This window comes from Sorex araneus, chromosome 3 (assembly GCF_027595985.1).
Source record: "Sorex araneus isolate mSorAra2 chromosome 3, mSorAra2.pri, whole genome shotgun sequence".
Lineage (NCBI taxonomy): Eukaryota > Metazoa > Chordata > Mammalia > Eulipotyphla > Soricidae > Sorex > Sorex araneus.
The window spans coordinates 232,682,681-232,705,018 of record NC_073304.1 but is presented as its reverse complement, the minus strand read 5'-3'; the positions used below and the strand labels follow the sequence as shown (position 1 = coordinate 232,705,018).

The 22,338-nt window shown below is 46.9% G+C and overlaps 1 long non-coding RNA gene across 2 annotated transcripts in view; it reads left to right on the top strand.

The window, feature by feature from the left end:
• The window catches only part of LOC129403567 (uncharacterized), a 92,653-nt gene extending 78,680 nt beyond the window's left edge, over positions 1–13,973 (top strand). The window contains exons 2-4 of one of the 2 annotated variants that reach the window (XR_008629297.1): positions 11,241–11,397; positions 11,558–11,681; positions 12,109–13,973. This is a non-coding gene — a long non-coding RNA (uncharacterized LOC129403567). Of the gene's footprint in view, positions 1–11,240; positions 11,408–11,557; positions 11,682–12,108 lie in introns of both variants that reach the window. The other variant, XR_008629296.1, reaches the window with a different exon arrangement.
• Positions 13,974–22,338: the final 8,365 nt, after the last annotated feature.

Below are 22,338 nucleotides of genomic sequence, written 5' to 3'. Positions count from 1 at the left end.
CATGAGCCAGGAGTAACCCCTGTGCATCGCCGGGTGTGACCCAAAAAAGGAAGGAAAAAATAAAGAAAAGAGAAAAGCATTATGTCCTTTCTGTGGTACTGGGATGCGTTCTGGGGGATGGGGACCCCTTAAGTCTGACTAAATTGGTCAGAAGGAGGAGGCTCCCATGTGATCTACAGCTGGTGACGTCGGGGAATCCAGGTGCAAATCGCTTGACCCCAGTGAGAGCGCATTCAGGACATCAGTGAAGTTTGTTCCCATCCAGGTAGAACCCAGCATCCCTTCCAACTTCCTTGGTAGAGCTGAGCACTGGGAAAATGCTCCGACTCTTAGGTCTTGGGTTCAGTCTGAGCAAAGTCCTGACTCCAGTTTCTGACAATTACTCGGTCGCGGTCAGGGTGCAAGTTCCTCCTGTTTCTTTTATCCAGCAGCACACTTTACTCTCCGCTGATGTTATCACCTCAAACGGCAGTAGCTGCTGTCTCGTCTTTGTTTCGAAAAGGCCAGATAACATCTATAAGGGAAGAAACATCCACAAGCCTTGGCTTGTGGCCACATCCATGATTAATTCAAGTTATGTTTTTTTTTTTATGAAGGCACACTGTGATTTACAAAGTTGTTCATAGTGGAGTTACAGGTCTACAATGTTCCAACACCCATCCCATCGCCAGTGTCAACGTTCCTCCACTAGTGACCCTCCCATCCCTCATGCTGCCCCCTTGACAAGTGTACTTTAAGTTTTCTCGTAGTGGTTTGTTGGTTCTGTGTCTCAGATACATAGATGGACCACACCTCTCCAGTGACAATGTGTCCAGAGTTCCTGGCCAATATCCTTGTTACTTCCTGTCTCTTCCTACCCCCTCAATTTCTTTCCTTCCCCATCCTTCCCACTTCTCTCCCCCATTGTTTTGTACTTTTTACTTACTTAAGTTAAACACCACAGTTTACAATAATGATTTATTATAGACATTCAATATTCCACCACCAATCCCACCACCTTCCTTCCACCATTATCTACATTGCTCCAGCCACCTCTCAAGCCTGCCCCCATGGAAGGACCACGATATATATATGTATATATATATATATATGTATATATATATTTAAACCATGAAATAGCAAAAAAATTATTTCTGTAGAAAAGAATTTGTGAAAATTGTCGTATCTCACATGGGGACATTAAGTCCTCGTATAAGGTTTTACTTAGCCGATGTTGCAAGCTAATTCTTCTATGTTAATGCTTTTGTTAGTCAACATTGGTTGACTTCTGCATTGTATCCCATCCAATCTGGTGTGCTACTACTGATATATCAATGTCATGGAATTTGGATTTCTAGCCGTGTGCTCTAGAAAATTCAGAATATTTAACTGGGCAGTAAACTGGGCAGATGAATATTTAAGTGGACATGACTGTTGGGTCTTCTGGAAGTATAGAGGAGTCACCCACCCCAACTCTGAGAAGGTCTGGACTTTTCAGCCACAAGTACCTGTGTATCTAGAGTTTTTGGCAGCTTGGGTTCCCCGAGATGCTCAGTCCAGAGGTGATGGGGTCTGATTGGAGGCATGACAGCAGCTGTGGGGTGTGGGAGCAGTTTTCTGGAGCTTTGTTTGAGTGGGTGCTGGCCTGCCACACGCTGAGATCACCCTGGTGGTCTCAGCTGGGAACCAGTATCCTGCTTTGATACCTTGCATCCCCTTGTCCTTTAATTCTGTACACCACAGGCAAGTAAGATCATCTGGTATTTGTCTTTCTCCTTTTGACTTAGGTCTCTTAACATCCTCTAGTTCTCTCCAAGTTGCAGAGACTGGAGTGATTCCATCCTTTCTTAAAGATATACAATATTCCATTGCTTATATGTGTGTGTACATATATATATATCTCATACCTTTATTATAGACTCATCCAATTCATTCCACATTCTAGCTGCTATGTGCTACAATGAGTAATAGTTTGCATGAGTTCTTTTGAATGAATTTTTATTTTTGGTCCCGTATATTGCTTGGTCAGATGGCAGCTCTATTCTTATGTTCATGAAAAATCTCCATACATTTTTTTCCCACAGGGGTTGAGTCAGACAACAGTCTCACCTGCAACAAATGACAGTTCCTTTTTAACTACATCCCTGCCAACTCAGATTGTTTCCAGTTTTTGTTTGTTTTATTGGTGTGCGCCATTCTTACACGAGTGAAATTATATCTGATTATTTTGATTTGGATTTCCCTGATAATAAGTGGTAATGAGAATTTTTTTTTGTGTGTGTGTGCCTATTGGTCGTCTGTCTGTCTTCTTTAGACAAAGGTTTACTCATTTCTTCTCCCCATTTTAAAAATAAGGTCTATGGTTATTGGTATTGATCTTTGTGAGTTCTTATCTTGGATATCAATATTTTTTAGGGGGTAGAGGCACACCTGGGGGTTCTTGGGGCTTACTCCTGACTCTGTGCTTAGGAGTCACTCCTAATAATATTCTGGTACCATATTCATGTAAGTCAGGGATCAAACCTTGGGTTGGCTGCGTGCGAGACAAGTGCTGACTGTCTGGACCACCTTATAGTCTTTATAAGTTAACAATATTAACAATCGAGAAGATCACAGCCCTGTCAGAAGAGGCAGAGTCCTCTTGTCTTGGAGCTAGGAATGAACAAGTCACACATATTAGGCAAGAGCGCAAACTCCAATTCTTTCCCCAGGAGGGATCAACTCAGCGCCTGGAAGGAAGGAATGGGGATAGTACGTGATGGAGCAGGTGAAAGTCCCGCTTTCTTTTGTTCCTCCTAGTCTTCGGATGGTTCCCAGCAGTGCTCAGTGGTCACCTTCAGAGGTGCCTCGAGGACCAGCAACGCCAGGAATCAGTCTCAGGCCTCCCTCTTGTAAAACTTGTGCTCAGCCCTTTGAGCTCTCTCCCTGGCCACCTGCCAGCTTCCTTTTATTATTATTATTTTTATTTTCACTTTATTCATTTATTTTTTGAGGCTCTTCCTGTTCCTGGAGCGAGCAGATATCATTGGGCTAGCACACGACAGGGACAAATAGAGATGTTACTGGTGCCCGCTCGAGCAAATCAAAGATCAACGGGAAGACAAGTAATACAGTGATTTTATTTTTAATTTATTGAATCACCATGAGAACAATTACAAAGCTTTCTAGTTTAAGTCTTGGTCATACAATGGTCAAACACCCATCCCTTCACCAGTGCACATTTTCCACCACCAAGAACCCCAGTATACCTCCCATCCCACCCCTCCCCCTGCCTGTGTGGCTGATGATTTTCACTTTATTCTCTCTTTACTTTGATCACATTCAATATTTTGACAAAAGACCCACCATTGTTATTTGGAATTTTCCCCAACAATCAGACCTGCTGAAAAGGCATTATTAGATAATTTGTTCTCTATTGCTGGTTATGAAGAGCATATGATATGATAGTGGCCACATCATTTTGGATTTCTGATATTTTAGTAAAAAGTCTGGAGGGATTTCTGCCAAAAGCCACTGGGTTCCGAGATTGGTTTGTGTGCCTCTGGGATCATGGCTGTTCAGGAGCCGGAGAAACTGTTGGTGGGCATCAACTCGGGGTCTCATTGGGGCAGGGGCAGGGCTGGTTCCACTCTCCCCCACCCCCTTCAACATATATATTTTTTGAAAGTTGTAAATGTCCAAATTCTGAGTTAAATCTTAAGTGGAAAATAGAAATTTCCTACCTTCAAAGGATCTTATAACTAAACCAGTAGGCGAGATTATAAATAGCTCTTTTTTCTTACTGTCATCATCATCATCATCATCATCATCATCATCATCATCATCATCATCATCATCATCATCATAATCCTGTTGATTGTTGATTTTTTTGAGCCGTCTCAGTAATGTCTCCATTCGTCCTAGCCCTGAGATTTTAGCAGCCTCTCCTTACTTGTCCTTTCCAATTGTGCCGCATTGGAGGCTCTTTCAGGGTCAGGGGAATGAGACCCATCATTGTTACTGGTTTTGGCATAAGAATATGCCATGAGGAGTTTGCAAGGCTCTCCTATGTGGGCAGGAAACTCTCTGTAGCTTGCCAGGTTCACTGAGGGGGAGAACTGGGATATAAAATGTCTAGTTCTTCGCTTCCGGGAGCTTGGTTTTATAGTCTCTGGATGTTCACCACTGGTGGGATTACACAGAGCCAGGGGCAGTCTTGTAACTGTAACATATAAAAATAGAACCTGCAATTAATTAGGAATTTATACAATTAGTAAAATGTAAACACTTGTTGGATTCAGACCTACACCCCTCATTCATGGCCAGTCTTATACTGAAGACCCATGAACGTCAACGTAGCAGGGAAGATGGATGGACACCAGGTGATTTTCTAAAAGCGTTTCAGGTCTTCACTTGACTCTGGGGAGGGCTCTGGAGGAAGAGGGTCCAACTGGATTGTCATCTACCGAGCAATCCCTAATTGGTGGCCTGGATGCAGGTCACCCAGGGACAGACCTCCAAGGAAAGGGGAGATTTGATGGGCGAACAGAAAGGGAATACCATGGTGATGGGGGCAGGTAGCAGGGACAGAAAGACACTCTTTGAACATGTCTGTCAGAGCAAAGCAACAAGTGAGGAGGAAGAAAAACATGTAGGAGTGGAACATTTGCTAGGGGTAGTTTTTTAAAATGTCAATTTTGGGGGGGTCTTCTCAAGAAGTGCTCTGGGCTCCACTGGCAATTTTCAGCCAACCAGTCTGGCTAATCAGTGCAAATGCCCAGGCGTGCAGTCACGCTGTGTCTTGTGGCGGCAGAGATAACTGGGCCACCTTGGCAGTGCAAGGGGCTACCAGGACCCTCCCTGGCAGTGCTCAGGGAGCCTCCGGAGCTAGGTACAAGCTAGTGATGTCTAGTAGGTGATGTGGTGTGATAGCACAGTGGGTAGGGCGTTTGCCTTACACGCAGCCGATCAGGGTTCGATTCCTTTGTCCCTCTCAGAGAGACTGGCAAGTTATGGAGAGTATCTCGCCCACACGGCAGAGCCTGGCAAGCTACCCATGGTGTATTCAATATGCCGAACACAGTAACAACAAGTCTCACAATGGAGATGTTACTGGTGCCCGCTCAAGCAAATTGATGAACAATGGTACGACAGTGACAGACAGTGACAGTGGTGTGAGGAATCGACCCTAAGTTGGGAACACAACTGGCACATTACCAAACCACTGTACAGTCTCCTGACCTGTAGTTTTTAAGTGAAAATAAATGTGATTAGGTCCCTCTGATTTCCAAGTCGTGATCTTTTCTTTGCAAGTATATTATGCATGGTTTGGGAAGGGGGCTTTGGAAGCGCCCCCAGGCAGGGTTAAGCAAGGATAGTCCCTGTACAAATTTAACCTCGAAACAAATGAAGTCCCAAGTACCTGAACTCTAAAGGTAAAACTAGGAGGTAGAGAGAAATACCATATTTTCAGCAGGCTACTTCCAGAACTTATTTTTTCTCACTTTCCCCTGTTATTAGCATTTATTTAGTTAAAAGTTTTGAGGAATACTGCACTCTATTCAGTCACCCACATTCACCCTCTCAGCTTCTGCACTTAACACGAGAGTTGCCATGAAAAACATTTGTACCTTCAAAACAGCGTGGTATCAAAACACTGAAAGCAAACACTGTTAGAATATGCAAGAACAATTTGGGCAAAAAAACACACTTGTAAACCCAAACAAGCACAAAACCACAAAAAACAGCCCAGGGAGTAATTTCTGTTGAAGAGCTCCCCTGGCTCTTCCTTTCCCAGGTGAGGCTGGGGATGGCCTTGGAAATCTCCAACGGCGTCTTCAAGAGTTCATTAAACCACCAGAAAAAAATGGTGGAAAAATGAACGGTGGTGGGAGATTACCTAGTGTCTCTAGATCTGTAGGACTGAGAAGCAGTCCCACTTCCTGGAGGAGAACAAAATGGCCACTGCTTTTCCATGAAAGAACATTTCACGGGAGATCATTTATATTTCACAGGAGTTAGTATTTCAAGGGGGCTGGAGCCATAGCACAGCTGTAGGGCGTTTGCCTTTCATGCGGCCGACCCGTGTTCGATTCCTCCGCCCCTCTCGGAGAGCCCGGCAAGCTACCAAGAGTATCGCGCCCGCACGGCAGAGCCTGGCAAGCTACCCGTGGCGTATTGGATATACCAAAAGCAGTAACAACAAGTCTCACAATGAGAGACTTTACTGGTGCCCGCTCAAACAAATCGATGAACAATGGGATGACAGTGACAGTGATAGTATTTTAAAGATTTCAAGGATTGGATCCAGTTGCGGATAATAATGATGCTAATGAGGACCAAAAGAACCACTAAGATATATGGCACAGTTAGTTGATATAGGATTCTAGAATAATGATTCTCAACTGGAAAGGAGAAACTGCAAAAGCCTCTCTAGAGCCCGGCAAGCTACCGAGAGTATCCCGCCGGCACACCAGAGCCTGGCAAGCTCCCCATGGAGTATTCAATATGCCAAAAGCAGTAACAACAAGTCTCACAATGGAGACGTTACCAGTGCCTGCTTGAGCAAATTGGTGAACAACGGGATGACAGTGCTACAGTGCTACAGACAGAACTATCTGATTTATTTTTTATTTTTTTACTGTGACCATAGCCCAGTAAGCTATCCAGAGTATCTCACCTGCACGGCAGAGCCTGGCAAGCTACCCGTGGCATATTTGATATGCCAAAAACAGTCACAACATGTCTCATAATGGAGACGTAACTGGTGCCCGCTCGAGCAAATCGATGAACAGTGGGATGACAGTGACAGTGACAGTGACTGTGACCACGGAGAAGAGGTAACATGTATGTGAGTTTCTGTTCATAGCCAGAGGGTAAGAGCTACAGATACTGTTCAAAGCTACTACAACATGTTAGACAAAACCCCCCTGCAACAAAGAATAATCCAGTGGTGACATCAATAGAACCAACAATGTTGAGGATATTTTTAGTTGATAGAAGTGTTTGTGTTTACTTATCCTTCAGGATAACTCTACAAGACATAAGCAACGATGCCCCTACTTCCCTACTTTATCACTATGACTGTATCGGCTTAAAAAATGTTTCTGACTTGTTTTGGTGTTTGAACTCTTTATTTCTTGGATCCTGTAATCATGGCCAAAAAAAATTAGTTGGTTGGATCAATTATTAGGAATAGCTCTGCCTGGTCCCCCCAAATATCTATAAGAAAGCTGGTCAAATCAGGCTGATGCAACCCCCATCCTGCCTGATGGACAGTTTGATTAATAGCTGGTAATGGTGGCAGAGGAACGGAGATATTATATAACGACTACAAAAGTCATGAAAAGATGGCATAAGTGTTAGATAAGGAGCCAGAAGAGAGAGAATGAGAATTGACGGTGACTGAAGAGTCTGCTTTCCAAGTCCATGATCCTGACTGCTTCCCATACCCCCTTTCCTTCATTCTTGTCTCGGATGGTGGAGTGGCATGTATTCCTGAAAAAAAAAAAACAGAGGTTCTAGGCCCCACACCTCTGGCAAGAAAAAATATCTAGTCCTGTCAATTAGGTCATTGAATTCCAAGAGTCTTGAGTTCTCTGGAAGTCAGCTTTTGTTTCCCTTTTGTTCCTTTCTGATAAATGCTAAGCAATTGGTCAAAATATTTGTGAGCAGAGACAGGAAAATAAGATGCGTTCTCTCAAGTCATTATTCGGCATCTGGTTTGGACGTTTTGCTCACTTTGCTCTTTTTTTCTTTTTCCTTTCCTCTTCTCTATGTTTTCAACGTTTTAAACATCTATTCACCTTTTAGGAGTCTTTCTCTTTGCCTCTGTGAATGTGAAGCAAAGGAAGAGGGGAAGAGAATGATTGTCTAAATAATTAATCCAAACTTTGACTGGGAGAGTTAAATGGTTGGCTCCAGCAGGGAGAACATCTCTTTAGTGGACACAAAAGGCCCCGGCATAGAAATATTTCAAAAATGAATCAACCCTCCCTGTTAGTCTTTCTAACATAACCTGAACAAAAGGGGAATACATTAAAACTGATGTTTCCCTTGTGACCTAAAACTTTTTTTTTTTCTGCCAAACCAGCTATCTGCTTTGTCCTTGTACCGATGTTAGACACTCTGGTTGTTCTTTAACTTGAACTGAATGCATGGAAACTCAAAGCACAATTCAATTTAACACAAGTTGTTAGGCGAGAAATTAGGGGGCAGATGAACACAATGTGACTTCAGGACATCAGCCCTGGAGAAACCTAACATTTCGGTAGGACATTGAGTGGACATCCAGCTGTCCCCTGGATTGATGCGTTAGGTATCTGTTGCTAAGAAACACCTTTCTTCCAAGACTAGGAGTTAAAGGTAGTTTATTATTTCATAGTTTCTGTAAGCCAGGAATCTGAACACAGCGTGACTGAGTTCTCTGCACCAACTTTTCCCCCAAAACTACCTTCAAAGTGTTGGTCCAAGGATTGTGGGGATCTGCTCTAGAGAAAGGTTCAAGCCTAAACTCAACCATGTGCAGCAGGGAGGAGCCCACTGCAGCTGGTTGTTGGATTGTGCTATTCCCAGGTCTTGACTAAGGTCCACCCTCAGTCCCGACATGGCATCTCACCATCCTGGTATGCACTGCCGAGTCTGCTCACAAAATCTCAGAGACTGTCTTCTGTAAGTGAACTTTGAAATGGACAGCCCATCCGTTTCATGTGTTCACTTGCTTAGAAGCCAGCCACTAGGTAGGGCCTATTCTCAAGAAGAGAGGCGTGAGTATCAGGCAGGCGATCAAGGGGAAGCTGTCCAATTCATTCTGATTTATGGGGTGGTTAGGGAGAGGCTTGCAAAAGTCAGCTTATATCTAAGCCGTGAGTCAGGCAGGACAACTTTCCTTGAGCAGGTGGCATTTTCTGGCCATACTTAAAACGGCTCCAGGTTTTAGCACCCACTCAGGTGATTCAAAGGATCATCTTGAACCTACAGAATTTGAGCCTTCATTGCTCACCACTGGCCTTGATCATGATGAAATCTGCAGTCTCAAGTGTATCCCCAAAGTCACATTTATGATTAGTCTAGGCAGTTTCTGTCCTAAAGAAATTGTTCACAATCAACTGGTCTCTCGGTCATTTATTATTGTATTGTTCATGCATCACTTAATTCTAGATGGTGACACTCAAAGGCAAATTGCCTGTGAAAGGTTATTAGATCACGAAACCAAAAAATGAAAATTTACCTTGAGAGTCTCTCCCCCAAGGTAGGGGAGAGGCTGCAAAACTTCATCTTGAGGGTTAAACCCACTTCTCCCTTCCTCTGTTTCTGTATAGCTTTTGAGAATAGAACGTTTTTATGCAGATTCAAGGACCAAACCTGAGGTCTCATACATGGGCAACATGATTTATTCCTTTGAGTCACATCCTTGGCCCTACTTTTTTTAAAAAAAATTTATTAGAATCACTGTGATGTACAGTTACAAACTTATGAACTTTTGTGTCTGCATTTCACTCATACAGTGATTGTTTACCCATCCCTCCACCAGTGCCCATTCACCTCCACCAATGATCCCAGTATCCCTCTCACCACCCCCACCCTGCCTTTGCGGCAGGGCATTCCCTTTTGTTCTCTCTCCTTTTGGGTGTTGTCGTTTGCAATAAAGGTATTGAGTGGCCTTCATGTTCAGTCTATAGTCTACTTTTAGTTCACATCTTCCAACCCAAATGGGTCCTCCCAACATCCTCTACTTGGTGTTCCCTTTTCTATCTGAACTGCCTTTCCCTCCAGCAATTGGCCCTACACTTTTAATAATTGGAAAAAATACACAAGAGAAAGATTATTGGCTGCTTCAAGAAGATACTAAATGCAAAAGCTGTGTACACACAAAACTTTATTGGGATTCAGTCACATTCATTTCTTTCCACATTATTTTGGGCTACCTGAGCCAGGCTGACTGTTTGCAGCAGAGACGGCAGGATCCATAAAACCTAAACCATTTGACACCCCAGCCCACTACCACAAACTGTGCCCCCACCTTAGTCCAGAGAAGATGGACACGCAAACATACTTATTAGATTTACAGGCAAGAGATGAGGGAGCACTGAGGCCCATTTTCCGCTGGTAATTGTTCCTGGGACCCGGAATCAGAGATTAAGACACATTATAAGACACTTCCTATGTGTTCCTATGTGTAATCCTCATGGGATTACACCATGAGCCCCTCGGAGGATTTTCCATAATTTTCCATAATTACCACACCATATTTGATGGAGTTCAGATAGTAGGCAATAAATCATAGAGAGTAATACACACTCACACACACACACACGCACACACACATACACATACATATATATCACTGTAATCCCGTTGCTCCTTGATTTGCTCAAGTGGGCACCAGTAGCATCTCCATTGTGGGCCTTGTTGTTACTGTTTTTGGCATATCAAATATACCACGGGTAGCTTGCTAGGCTCTGCTGTGTGGGTGAGATACTCTCAGTAGCTTGCAGGGCTCTCTGAGAGGGGCGAAGGAATCAACACGGGTTGGCTGCTCGGTTGTGTGCAAGGCAAACGCCCTACCCGCTGTATTGCTCCAGTCCATCAACACACACACACACACACACACACACACACACACACACACACACACACACACACACACACACACACCCCTCTCAGAGAACCCGTCAAGCTACCGAGAATATCCCACCCGCACGGGCAGTGTCTGGCAAGCTCCCTCTGGCGTGTTCGATATGCCCAAACTAGTAACAATAGGTCTCATTCCCCTGACCCTGAAAGAGTCTCCAATTGTTGGGAAAGACGAGTAAGGAGAGGCTGCTAACATCTCAGGGCTGGGAGAAATAGGGACGTTACTGGTGCCTGCTCGAGTAAATCGACGAACAATGGGATGACAGTGATCCAGTGATCCAGTGAATTGATCCTGGATTGACTAGTGAAGGGCTTGGGGAAGGAGGATCTTGAAGATAGAGACTTTCCTAAACTGGGAGGTATTGAATGGAAAATTCTTTATGGGGTTTGTCTGAGAGAGACTTAAGCACAGGGATTTTTCTGAAGTGATTGGAATGAAAAAAGCAAGAGTGAGGAGGAGCAGAGATCTGAAGCCAAGGAGTAGAGCAAGGGTCTGGGGGCCGGGTGGGGGGGAGATTGCTAAGAGGACACATCAAGACAAGTGTTGATTATCCTGCATCTGGTGGAGTCGCCCCCAGACGCCAACTCAAGACTGTGAAAGTGCTCACGCACAAACAGGTTAGATTCACCCGGTCTTTGCTCTTCAGCAGTTATCCCAGCACCAGTTGTGAGTGGGACGTGGGGAGAACTCAGCCACTCTCTGCGCTGGCGGTTCATGGTTCGAGAGGGGATGGAGTTAGCAGACGCAGTTGACGGAAGCCTTGACCCAACCGCCAGAGGCTGGCACCAGACCCAGCTTGCTCGGTAAGAACTGGTGAGTGCTTCTACAGCGGGGTGGGTCCATTCTGACGGGAGGGATGTCCTGCCCTGTCACGAGAGGGCCGAGGGGAAAAACACAATCCTGAAACAAAACGTGATCCCAGGACCTGCTTGTGTCAAGCGTTGTTTCGCTTTGTGTTCCCAGCACTCCGGAAGTGGACCTTGGGATCACACCATGAGCCCCTCGGAGGAGCCCCTCGGAGGAGCACTGGCCACGTCCCTCCTGGAAGGGAAGATCTCTGGACGGAGCGAGGAAGGCGGCTTGGGAGGTGAGGTGTGAGTTGATGGTTACCACTGAATTCCTCTTCCTATTTTATTTAGATTACGTTCTGCTCAGCAGGGGGATTTTTTAATTACGGTCGCTCAGCGGAGCGCCCTCCAGTTCCGAGTCCTGCTGTCTTCTAAGGTTTCAAGGAGGGACCTTGTCCTGCCTTATTTCCTGAGTTCTAATATTTGAATCGTATGCCGTGGCTTTCCATGGGAGGGAAAGACATGTCATTCGATCATCTGTATTGGATTTGGCTGGTGGATTGTGTTGGGGGGGGGGGTGGATGGAAGGAAGAAGGGACATTTTTCCTTTGCATGTTCCTTTCTTTCTCTTTCTGCACCTTTCTTCCAGTGACCAAAGATGAAAACTTAGTGGTTTTTTTCTTCTTCTTCTTCTTCCTTTTTTTCCCTTCTTTATTTTTAAACAAGGACGTGAAATCCAAACGTGAATCCAAAGAGAAACTATATGGTAACCTGGACTCTGAGCGACAGTGAGATCTCATAGTTCTCTCCAGCACTGCAAAATCTGCAAGTCGAAAGGGAAGGGCGACGGAGTCAGAGAAATGGCCTGGCAGACTGTTCTTACCTGCCATCCAGCCGCATCCCGTGAGCTGGGCAAAACCCACCTTGGGCAACAGAAAGGAACTCAGAGCACATGGAAGGGAGGCGTCTCATGCTGCTCCCCGCGGGATGGGGTGGGAAGACGGCGCTGGAATGAACAAGAGCAAGAAGGCAGCATGGAGTTGATGAGATGACCACTGGAGGATTTCAGGAGAGGGGGTTTTCAGGAAGAGAAAACAGCAGCCAAAAAAGAGAACAGTGTCTCTCTCCAACTCTCCAGCTCTGCCTTTAGCAAAAACACCCACAGGCCACTCTGGTTTCATCCACACTGATGGGCAAGTTGCATATAGACCTATGTTCTTCATTTATAGTCAATCACTCCCACCCCAGGTACACACACACACACACACACACACACACACACACACACACACACACAAGCACACACACATTCCTTCTGTCTAAGTTCCGTCCTCAGGTCCCCCTATCCTGTTGATCTTTCTTCACTTAAAAATGATCAGAAAAGAATTTATTCATTTGGGAGAATTCCAGGCACTACATTTATGTTCAGTTCAAATGAAATGGGATCCAGGCTTTTCCAAACCTTGCCACTTTGCAGATAAAACACAAAGGCAGGGCCTCATTATCTGGAGACATAGCCTGCCCTTTTTTTTTCTTTTTTTCTCCCTACCTCTTGTTTCTCAGCCATTTGAACCTGGTTTGCAAAATCTCCTAACGGGGGCAGGACATTTCTCACTACATCGATTTTTTTCCGGAGACTTTTTAGTCATAATACATTTATCTCCGAACAGATGGAACAGTTTTACCCACGCTGGAAGAGACACTTTGATTGTGATTCCCCCATAGGCTGATCCTAATCCTGTCATTGTTAAAAACGCTTGGTCTCTGAGAGTCCTGTTTATGCGCCAAGCGTCTTTATTAAATCATATTAACACAGTAAAGGAAAAAATAAAACCCTAATACAATGAGTTGCTCTGTATGATCAACAGTTGCGTAGAAACCTGCTGATAACTTACTTATTCTGAAATTTTGAGAGGTAAAATTCCAGTCAGCCTCTATGTTAGGCCAACTTTTTTTTCTTTTTTTTTTCAAAATTCAACTCAGAGTGGGTTGCTGGTCCTGGCCAGGGAAAAACCTAGGTTTTTATCACAGAAGTAGTTTCCAGCAAGAAGAAAAATGTGAAACATAGGCCTCTATTCACCCATAGAAATGAATACTTGGCAACACTGGTACGATAATATGATAATATGTTTTGACCCATAGAAACACAGTGTACCCATTTCTCCTATCCCTCTTGGTCAACTCAAAGACCAAGTACCTTGAGTACTCCAGGGGTGGGCAGATGCAAAGGGTTAAAAAAATAGTCAAGAGAAGTTCTGTGTGACTGTGTTCGATTTATTTTTATTTTATTTTTATCAAGTTGTTCACAACAATCAATTACATTCAATATTTCAACACCAATCCCACCAATGTTACACCTTCCCACCACCATAATTTAGAATTTTTTCACCACCGCTCAAGTTTTCCCCAAAGGCAGAAACTAAATAATTTAGTTTGTATTATTTGTTATGAATAGTCTACTAAAAATGATCTGAAATGATTTCTTTAGAGGAAAGTGTGAGAAAATTGTATCGCACCTTGGAGCCATTAAGCCCCTATATAAGATATCATTAACATGTTGTTACAGATTAAGCCTTGTTGCTAATATATATATAAAATATACATATATGTGTAATTTTTTATCTAGATCGGTTGCCTTCTACTTAACACCCCATCACATGTGGTGTGCTACTCTTGATATACCAATGGCATAAAGTATGAGGTGTCATGTGGCCGCAAAAGCGGCTGTATGCTCCAGGAATTCCAAAATTTTAAATAGCGTGCTGGAGCTGAGGTTAAAATTTTAACCGGGTGGTCACTTTGGGGTCCAGAGGCCTCTCTGCAGTATGTTGCTCTTTTCTGAGGATTATTTGTGAATCTTTGAATCATGGCTATTAATTGACTGTGTTAGAGTTAATAGAAAATGATCAAAATCCAGAGGGATGCATGTATGCGTGTGATGGGCAAAAAAATCACTCACTACCCTAGGACAGAGAAAGGCAATTTCCCAGGGAAGGGAGTATTGATGGTTAATGTAAGAGAGGGGCTGGGGAAAACTAAGGAGAAATGACCCAACTGGGCCAGTCCCAGGACTACTGGCCTGTTTCAGGAATGGGGCTTCTGGGTGAATGGGAAGGGGTTTGGAGGAGGAGGAGGAGGAGGGGGAGGAGGAAGAAGAGGAGGAGAGGAGAAGGAAAAGGAGGAGGAGGATGAAGAGGAAGAGGAGGAGGAAGAGGAAGAGGAGGAGTAAGAGAAGGAGGAGGAGGAGAAGAAGGAGGAGGAGGAGGAGAGGGAGGAGGAGCAGAATGGGGAGGAGGAAGAGGAGGAGGAGGGGGAAGAGGAGCAGAAGGGAGAGGAGGAAGAGGAGGAGGAGAAGGATGAGGAGGAGGAGGGGGAGGATGAGGAGGAGGGGGAGGAGGAGGGGGGGAGGAGAAAGAGGAGGAAAAGGATGAGAAGGAGAAGGAGGAGGAGAGGAGGAGAAGGAGGAGGAAGAGGAGGGGAGGAAGAGAAACAGAAGGAGGGGGAGAGGAGGCGGAAGAGGGGAGAAGACGGAGGAGGAGGATAAGGATAAGGAGGAGGAGGAGGGGGAAGAGGAGCAAGAGGAGAAGGAGGAGGGGAGAAGAAGGAGGAGGAGGAGGGGGAGGCGGAGCAAGAGGAGAAGGAGGAGGAAGAGGAGGGGGAGAAGGAGGGAGGAGGAGCAAGAGGAGAAGGAGGAGGAGGAGGGGGAGGGGAGGAGCAGGAGGGGAGTCTGAGCTTGGCGTGAGGGGGGTGATGAGGACGGGGCTCGAAGTGTCAAAGCTCACTGTCAGCTCCTCTCATTCTCTCTGGGCGCGGGCTGGGACGCCCCAGGAGGCTGGAGGGCCGGAGGTTGGGGCAGGAAGAGGAAGTGAGGCGGAGGGTCGTGTCAGCGACGGCTCCCGGAGAGAAATCAATGCCTTCCACTGGGGGCAGGTGGACGTCTCCAGGGTCATTAGCGGGTCAGCAAGAGGAGAAGGGGGGAAGAGGTCTCCGAGTCTTTCCTCCTGCCCCCGTCTACTCACACTTGATTGCAAGGAGCAGCGGAAGGAAGGATGTAGCGAAGGGAAAGAAGAAAGACACCCCCCAACCCCCCGCCACCGGCCCTGTCACACCGGCTGGGAACTGCAGCAAACCTGTGGCAGCAGCTCTGGGCAGTTTGGGGGGTTTCCGCCCTGGGGGAACCTGCTACATCAGATAAAAAAAAAGGGGGGGAGAAGTCTGTGCAGTTTCCCTTGGGGTCCTGGACTGAGGCTAGCGCGGGGGTCCAGGTCCCCTAAAATGCCAGTCAGCGGAATATCTGGCCTATTCTCTGGGTCTGTGCAAACACTGCCAGGCTCCCTTTGGCTCCAACTAGCCAGGGGTGGGGGGCTGGTGACATTTTCCTGGGGCGGGGGGGATTATCTTGGGGTCCAGCAAGAGTAACTTATAATTTTAATTTGCTTGTTTTACACCTGCTTAGAATTTAGAATTCCCCCCAGGAGGGGAGAAAATCAAATTAATCTGATTTTTTTTGGGGGGCGGGGAGCGATAGCACAGCAGGTAGGGCTGTGCTACCGCCTTGCATGCGGCCGACCCGGGTTCGATTCCTCTGTCCCTCTCAGAGAGCCCACCCGCACGGCAGAGCCTGGCAAGCTCCCCATGGCATATTTGATATGCCAAAAACAGTCACAACAAGTCTCACAATGGAGACGTTACTAGTGCCCGCTCAAGCAAATCGATGAACAGCGGGAGGACAGTGCTGCAAACAGTGATTTTTTTTTTTTAACTTCCAGAATGAAGACGGTAAAGCCCTGGGAGAAAATGGCAAGAGGAACAGAGGAACATTAGAACTTCCTGGGCGAGATCCGCCCTGGGACTCTTGATTGGCAAAGACTGCGGGGAGCTAGACAGGCGCTGGTCACTCAGGGACTAGTGCTCTCTATTAGATCCTTTCTCGCCTAGAGCCCGGCCCAGGCGCAGGCGAGAGTCTGCAAGGGGGGATGTTCAGGGCCAGCAAGAGAACTCCCGGGCTCCTGCTCTCTGCCCCGTGGGCCAACCTGGTGTGCTCTGAGCCAGGATTTGGGGGGTTCAGCTCAGCCTCATTAGAGCATCTGGGGGATGTGCCCTCCCAGGGAAGGCCTTGGCTCCAGCCTCCAGATCTCACCAAGAGGAAACGCAGGGGTCTTGGTGCTCTTTCCCCAGTGCTCCCGCATCTGCAGTTTCCTGCAGGCTCCCTGACGGTTTGTTCTGATTTTCCGGGGCCAAGCTTGGAAACGGCTACAGGGAGCAGGGCACGAAAGTTGGGAACCTTTAGGTTCTGCTCTCTGGAAAGTTTCTTTGCCCGGGAGTGTCTGGTCTGTCTTCTGCAACCCAGTGGCCTTCCTGGGGGTGGCGGTGCAGAGGGGCTGGCTCTCGGGGGTGGAGGAAATTCATTTCATGACCACTTGCGTCTCTGTCTTTTTTATCTTCCTTCCTGTCTGCACTTCCCCGTGGAAGAGCTTCTACCTACGACTCACTCACTCACTCATTAATTCACTCACTCACTCACTCACTCATTAATTCACTCACTCACCATGCGTTCTCTGGCTTACTCCCTCACCTATTCACTCCTCATTAATTCACTTATTCACCACCCATTCACTCATTCTCTCACTCACTAATTCACTCACTCACCATCCATTCATTCACTCACTCACCATCCTTCCACTCACTCATGTATTCACTCGCTCACCCACCATTCATTCACCCATTATTCATTCATTCATTCACTCACTAGCAATTCATTCACTCAGTCCCATCCACTCACTCATTAATTCACTCATTCATTGACTCATTTGAATCAAGGAATGACTCACTCATTCATGGATTTGCTTGCTCACCCATTACTCACTTCCTCACTCATTCACTCATTCATTTCTTTGCTTTACTCACTCTCTCTGTCCAGCGTTTGGGAGAGTGCTCTTCTGAGGCATGATGACCGGACACTGGAGCAAAAGAACAGTGGATAAGGTGCTTGCCTTTCTTGTGACTGACCCAAATTCCATCCCCAGCACCTCATCTGGTCCCCTGAGGCCATTGGGCGTGATTCCTGAGCACAGAACCAGAAAGTAAGCCCTGAGCACTGTTGGGTATGGCCCCCAACAAAAACCAAAACAAAAAAAAAAAAAGAAAAAAATGAAAGAAAGACGACCAAAGCACTCATCCATTAGAAGTCTCTCTTGTGGCCCTACTTCCCCAGAGATCTAGCACTTCGGGATTTGGTCCAGACAGAACAGAACCCCTTCTGCTAGAATCGCACACGCAGCATCCGAGTGAGCACTGTCTCACGGAGTAGTTAGGCTTGAGCCTCTCCCGGCAGGGCTCTGACTAGCTCTGGCCCCCCAGGCAGGAACATTCTGCCACTCCACAGCTAGTGAAGCAAGAGATAGGGGCCACGTCTCACCAAAGGGTGAGCGCAGGTTCCATTACCATGACTGCGACGCCCCCCAATAGTCAGATGGCCGCCTGGCCCATGAAGAGGACGTGGACATCTTCCAAGACAGCTGTTCTCCCGGCAGCCACCCAGAAAGCAAAACCAGCAGAAGGGAAAGCCAGGACGGCCTTCAGAACCAAATTTGGTTCGGGATGTTCGATGGGCTTTGTTTCCTGTTGAGTGTTCTCTCGGTCCCCGAACCAACATCATCGCAACCCAACTCCTGCAACTCATAGCAACTCTCCCTCCCCCTGCCCCCAACTGTGTTCTTCCTCCAGTTTTTGACTATTGTGTCTTTATCCTCAGCAGCCCCGAGACCCATGTTTATGGGTCCAGAACCAAGTTCATTGTGAAGGCTTGTACTGTAGTCTTCGATTTATGATCGTCTGCAATTCTATTTTTTTTTTTTTAAATTTTGTTTCCTTTATCTTCAAAGGACTGGAGCAATAGCACAGCGGGTAGGGCGTTTGCCTTGCACGCGGCAGACCCATGTTCGATTCCTCCATCCCTCTCGGAGAGCCCGGCAAGCTACCAAGAGTATCCCGCCCACACGGCAGAGCCTGGCAAGCTCCCCGTGGCGTATTTGATATGCCAAAACCAGTCACAACAAGTCTCACCATGGAGATGTGACTGGTGCCCGCTCGAGCAAATTGATGAGCAACGGGATGACAGTGATACATAACAGTGCAGTTATCTTCAACAAATCAAAGGCAGATTTCAGTGTCAGCCTCCCAGGGAACAGTGACCGGACACCTCCAGGGTCCCGTCTGGGCGTGTGACCAACCTCCCACTAGCCAGTCAATCCCCTAAGAAGCTCTTCCTTTCTCGGAGCTGCTTCCCACCCCGCCCCCCGTTTTGGAGCGACTCCTTTCTTGGAGCCAGGGCGTGGTGGGGGCAAGGTGAAGGCAACCAGGAGACCTGCTGACTCAAATGGGTTTCCACTCTCCCTGTCCAAGCATTTTGGGTTTGAGAAAACCCCAAACACTTTGAGCGCCCCCCCCACCACCAACACCACCCCCATACTTTTTCCATTAATTTTTTAAACTGATGTGTATGTCAAGGGAAATTTAATATGTAGGTTTCTGATTCATTTACACTTAACTCATCAAAATATTGTTCTGTAAGAGGCATTCGGTGTCCAAGAAATCTTAAGAGCCTTTTTATAAGCTTTTAAACTTCTTTTAAACGTTCAGAAACGGCGGTCACCGTCTCCCAGAGTAAACAGGAGTGAATCCCAGGGGGCGAGGGGGGGGGCGCAGAGAGGGAGGGCGCTGGAAAGGCGGCGCCAAGGCGCAGTGACCTCAGTCCTGGTGGACACGCCTCTGCGCCCCAGGACTTGCCCGCGCCCTCCTGGGGCTCACAGGCGCCCCGGGCCTCGGGGCCGGCCGGCACTGCGGTTCCACCTTTCGGGAATTCTGCAGGCGCAGGCAAACTCTTGTCGGGGTCCAGCCTTTGGCAGACACAGCACCCCAGGGTGTCTGCAGAAGCCGGGACGGAGCCGGCAGGCAAGACCCCCTGCTTCCCCTTCAAAGAAAGCCTCATAATGTGTCCTTTCATTGACGCTTTTATGAAGGTCTCCCCAGAACCTGTCAGGAAAGTGGAAAAAACCCGAAGTCGCCGTGGCTGTCTGGCTCGCTGCCCGAGGCGGGCATCAGAGAAAGGCGGCAGGGACTCCAGCCCGAGCCCCGGAGCACAGGCCGGGCGTCTGCAAGGCCAGGCCAGAGCAGTGCTTTGGGCGGGTGGTGGTGGCAGTGGGACAGGCTCAGGGCCACGCCCGGAGCACTTGGCTTCCCGGCCAGTGCTTGGAACCTCTGCAGTGGGCACGCACAGTCACACTCTTACACACACACACACACACACACACAGGCTCGCTCTTACTCATATGCCTACATACGCACATATTCACACATACACATAGGTGCACACACTCGGACATGCACACTGACACCCTTGCACACACACACACACACGCTCGCACATACGCACAGCCACACATACACACTTTTACTCATCTGCTCTCATACACTCACGCATACATACACATACACTGCCACACATGCACACTTCTATTCACATGCACTCACTCACACATACATACACATACGTGGCCACACACGTACAGTTTTACTCACCTGCACTGATACACTCATACACTCACACATACACTGCCACACATGCACACTTTTACTCACATATCCTCACATGCACACTCACACACACAATCACATTCACACCACTGCACATACTCAGATACGTCCACACACTTTTACTCCCAAACACACACTCACAACAATCTCACCTACACGCACACACACACACACACACACACACACACTTACAGATGCAGACACACAGGTTTTGTCTTCTCTGAAGGATTTAGAAGGTGATAAGGTCCCCAAATCTGGAAGTTCATGTTTAGGTTTGTTGTAAGTGTATTTTGGGGGAGCATTTTATGTTTTCTAAGAGAATGAAAGAAATCAGCCAGAGAGAGAGACAGAGACAGAGACAGAGACAGAGAGAGAGAATAGAAGGAAAACTTTAAAAGATATACATATCTAAATCTGGGTGTGTAGAGGAATTTTATCACCATTACACCATTAGGCAATTGTTTTTATGCATATGTAATCTCTAATGAATTATATTATATATTCACTGTATCATTGTATCACTGTCGTCCTGTTGCTCATCGATTTGCTTGAGCAGTCACCAGTAATGTCTCCATTTGTCCCTGTCGTGTTCAGGGTCAGGGGAATGAGGCCCATTATTGCTACTGTTTTTGGCATATCAAATACGCCACAGGTAGCTTGCCAGCTCTGCTGTGCGAGATTCTGCATCACTTGTTTCCGGGAGTTTTGTTTTATAGTCTCTGCGTCTTGGCCATTGATGAGATTACATCAGGCGCCGGGGGCAGTTTGTGGGTGTGACTGCCAAGCTACTAGAAAACTGGGGATCTGGGTGGAGGAGGCCCAGTCCTGATCTGAGCAGGCTTGAAGATCTCAGCCCTGGGTCCCGCATACCTGGGTTCCTCTGTTGGTTCCTTCCTGCGTGAGGCTCATCCGAGCATGTGGAGAGTGGACTTGGGCATGGCTGTGGCTGGGTTCTGGAGGTTTTTGGCTGCTGGGGCTCTGCTTGGGGTGGGGAGGAAGACTCAACCCGCCCCACTCCAAGGGGCCTTGGTGAAGACAACCTGGCACGGGGGCAGGAGATTCTGCCACATTATATATAAAAAATATAATCATGTACCTAAAAAAAAATCAGCCATGACAAAAATTTTGAGTTAGGGCCATAAAGAGGTGAGAAGCTAGAAGCAGACCTTTAGCAGGTGAGACCCCCCCCATCCATATTTGGCTCAGCATGATGTTCCCCTGCCACCCAGCACTGCTAAAGGGGGCTCAGAGCAGGGGGAAACCCCTGAGCACTGCTGCGTGTAAACAAGGAGAAAAAGAATGTGCTGTTTCAGATTTGTTTTCTGTTCTAGTCGAGCAGATACAAAAAAACCAAAAAGAACATACTCAGAAAAGAGCCTAGGAAAGCGTTAGGTGTGACTTCTGTTTGGGGTTCTCTCATACACTGCTTGCCATGTGGAGGACGCCTGGGTGTTCTTGGTTGGAGTCTGGGGAGTGTCTTGTGCTGTGTGTTAAACAGAGGGGCCCTCTGCACACAGATGTTCTGCTGAGTGGGCCCCTGTCCTGTTCTCCTGCACGCAGCTCGCCAGGGTGGGGCGGGCACCGTGGGATGTGGGTTAACTGACCCACTGAAAGCATCAGAGAAGGTGGGTCAGGACTGCCCGGACTCTGTGTTGTCTGAAGCTTGAGGAGAAAACTGAATTTAGAACTTCTTCTTGGAATTCCAGAAAGAACATGAAAAACATCCTTTTGAAAGAAAAAAACAAAACAGGCTAGACTTCTGGGTAACTCAAGATTACTCATGGCCCATTTATTAGTGACATGACACTTTTTTGGAGTAACATTTCAAGTAGGATGACTATTCCATTCCCCCCAAAGATACTATTGTTACTGTGAATTCTTTGTTTTCTTTTCCTTTTTTTTTTGCTCAAAAAGCTAATGTGACCTGTGTGCATTTATAAGTGCTTTCTGGTGTTTTTTGAGTGTTTTATCTGACATTAGGCCCCAAAGCCTCTGGGTGAGGTTTGCCTTCTACGATCAGGCCCCGTTGCACTATGAGCTCCTATCTTGCTTTTACGCTACTTGAATGACACGTTGGCAAAAGAAGTTCTTGCCCGTGGAGAAGATAGCCGTATCTATTTTTAAGCAAGGTTCTTGATCCCCAGCCCCCCTTGACTCAAAGCTTCTGTAAAGAGAGAAATGAACTGATGTCAGTATTGACATCAGCCGACACGTTGATTAATTGCTTTCTGTGGGCTTGCCGATCGACCCTCTTGGTTACCTTGGTAGCTCCAATTCTTCACTGAGAAAACCGTGGTGGAAAAAAAGTCACTAGATAGTGACTAGAAAAACCAATACAGCTGCCACGATGCTTGAGAATGT